We start from the raw sequence: 3,191 nt of genomic DNA on the forward strand, positions 1-3,191 counted from the left end.
TCATTGCACTATGGTACTGTTTTTATTTACATTTTACACACCGTCCCAAATTTTTTGGAAACAAGGTTGTATTAGGGCTCACAAAAATAGCTAACACTACTTCCCGGCACAATCAAGTTTTCCACCGGGCTAGCAAAACCTACCAATACCCAACCCAAGGGGCTATCAGGAATGATCTCCTAAGCAAAACAAAATTCCCTGCTTTATTTCCCTTTTCCACATGCTTTGACTTTCTGTTTGCAGGAGAATCTTTGACTGCTGAGCTGTTGATCATGATGATGGTTTATCCATTAGGAAGCTTAAAAACTGAGGGTAGCAATTATTATCGGCTTGTGCTGCCATCTTGGTTCATTTTCAGTTATAGTAAGAGTACTCTGAACGCATTAAAGCAAGCAAGTACAGTTTTATCATCACACTAGTCATTACACTGCATATGTTGACGCGAAATAACGTTATATAAACAGTATATAAAACCAAATTAAAACCAAATGATATAAAGAGAAAATGGATATTACTGGCCTGCAACCCTAAATAGGATAAGTGGTTAAAGAAAATGGATGGATGGATGGATCCATACAAAATGAAAATAAAACGGTTGTGATTCGCCTGCTATCCGTTATGAGGATGTCGTTAATTGTTTTTTTTTTTTTTTTTTAAATGTCGTGAATAACACTGAAGCAAACGAAAGTAATTAAAAGTCTGGAGGTTTAATTCCTTAACTTCTGAGTAGAAAAACTGCAGAGAAAAATTGGAGTATTCACCGAAATGGCCAGGGAGACATCATTCACAGGGCATCTGCAGAAATACTTCAGATGCCAGCAAAAATCGCTATTCTGGGGCACTGACTTTGCGCCGCGCTGTCACATCACCTAAGACAAAGTGAAACTGGCTGCTCCTAGAAGCACACATGCCCTTTGCCAGCACAGAACAGCCAGACGATGTAGGGCACCTTCTAGAGTGCCAGGAGAGTACAGCTATGCGATGCGAGGCGCAGACGTCTGAAGGGGCACTGACTTGTGGGTGATGTTGCAGCAGGACGACAAACATTTCATTAAAAATGTGCAAAGATTGTTAATAGAGCTGTCAAGTTATTCTTTTTTAAAAAACACAATTAATCACATATAAAAGCATGTTACAATACCATCAAAAAATTTTATAATCTGTATGTTCAGGACAGAAATGAGATTCTTTGTGTTCAAAGGTACGGAAGAAGCAAAAAGTTTCCAGTGTGTACAACACACGACGCCCGACGCCCACTCAGCCCCACCCTGCCACTGCCCAAGAGAAGCAGAGCTGTCAGTGGCAGAGATGCCTAGCGCATCCTGTTGGGAGTGAACGCACTAAAAAAATAATAATAATACAAATCACTGCACCCAGCAACACCCGACTAACTCAACACCCAACTGACCCAACAACTAGACATGAAGCCATTTGTGAATGATTAATGCGGAAGAGTTGCTAATCCAGAATGCGGAGAACTCTGCATTACAAGATTGTAGAGAGTGGACTTCCAGACTAATAGAACTGCAAAGTCCGATGTTACATCCTCCATTGTTTTTCTTTCTGTGCTATGGGTCTTGGGTGTTTCTCAATATAGTAGCTGACTGTACTTGGTATCTCGTGTACCCATTTCACATCCTCTTCCATTGCAGAAGACCAGTTCCAATACTAAGAACGGAAGTATAGAGGATCTTAAAAATCTCCGGATGTCGTTCTTGCCCCGCTCCAAATATCAAGGATGCATCGGTTGCATCCTCACCAAACAAGACCGATCCCATGATTCATTGCAGAGGAGGATGGGGTCCCCTTCCGAGCCTAAGTTCCTCTTAAGGTTTCTTCCTGCTAGAGGGAGTCATTCCTTGCCACTGTCACCTCAGGCTTGCTTGGTGGGGTTCTGGCTGGTTAAATGTAAAGTGCTTTGTGACAATAACTGTTGTTATAAGCACTATATAAATAAAATTGAATTGAATTGAATTAAATTGAATTGAATTGAATTGAATTGAACTGAAGTGAATTGAATTGAATTGTGTCCCAAGTTCGTTCTTGGAGGCAAGTTAGCAAGACCGCTCTTGCCGAGGCCACAAGAACAGGTTTCGAGTTCTTGGGCTGTGCCCAAATTCAGGGATTGTATTCTTTGAAGGATGCGGTATATGTAGCCTTTGTAGGTTATGTCCTTCGATTGTCCATGCAATGAATCGTGGGATATGGTTACTGCATACGCATCACCTAATATGTCATAAATGATAGGAAAAATCTCAGCACTATATCTAGCCTACTGTCCTAGTGAGAAGCTCTCAAACAAGGGTCATTTTGAATTTTTTAAATTGTACTTTTTTAAAAATTAATTTTAGGCATTTTGCCAAGCCTTTCGGTTGAACTTCCAACACACACACCTCTTTTGCTAGGGTATGTAAACCTTTGAAACTTCGTGGGTAATGCTACCTTTTCTGTAGAATTCAAAAATTAAATCAGATCCGACGTATCTTACATACTTTTCCTCCTACATGCCTCTGAAAATGGTTACAAATTTAAAATCACACTCCTTTGACAGCTTCTCAATCCAACAGTACACTAAATAAAGTGTTCAGAGTATTTTCCCTGTCATTTACCATTGTATTAGTGTTATAGCAGTGTCAAAGTAATTCTTTGAAATATGCTCGATTTTCAAAAACAAATTTTTATGTCCTCATTTGACCATTTTTGCAGTTTTTATATTTTCCTATTTTTGCGATGTATTCTTATGTATCTGAAGATGATCTGACAAAAATTTGGTGTGTTACTAAACGTCCTTCTGGAGTCATGATTTTTATAATAGAATTAGCTGTCATGCTCTTGCTGCTATATAAATTCAATCAAAACACAAATATTACAGCTCACAGTTTCGGAATTCTACAGACAAAGTTAGACAGGAATTTTCAAAGCTGTACATGTCACATCAAAGGAGCCATGAATGTCGGAAGTTGGACCGAAAGACTCATGCAGAAAAATGCATAGAAATAAGTAACATTGCAAAGGCCTGTAGTTTCAAAGCTGAAAGAGATACAAAGTTAATATTAAGGATTTCTCCGTAAGTCTGGTATACAAACACCTGTGAATTTTTTCAAAGCAATCTGAGAGGGTGATTTGATACGGAATGACTCAACTGCATTGTGTGAGCTTCTGTTTTTGCCATCGCTGACGTTGTGGGATGA

The sequence above is a fragment of the Brienomyrus brachyistius genome, chromosome 8 (genome assembly GCF_023856365.1).
Source record: "Brienomyrus brachyistius isolate T26 chromosome 8, BBRACH_0.4, whole genome shotgun sequence".
Lineage (NCBI taxonomy): Eukaryota > Metazoa > Chordata > Actinopteri > Osteoglossiformes > Mormyridae > Brienomyrus > Brienomyrus brachyistius.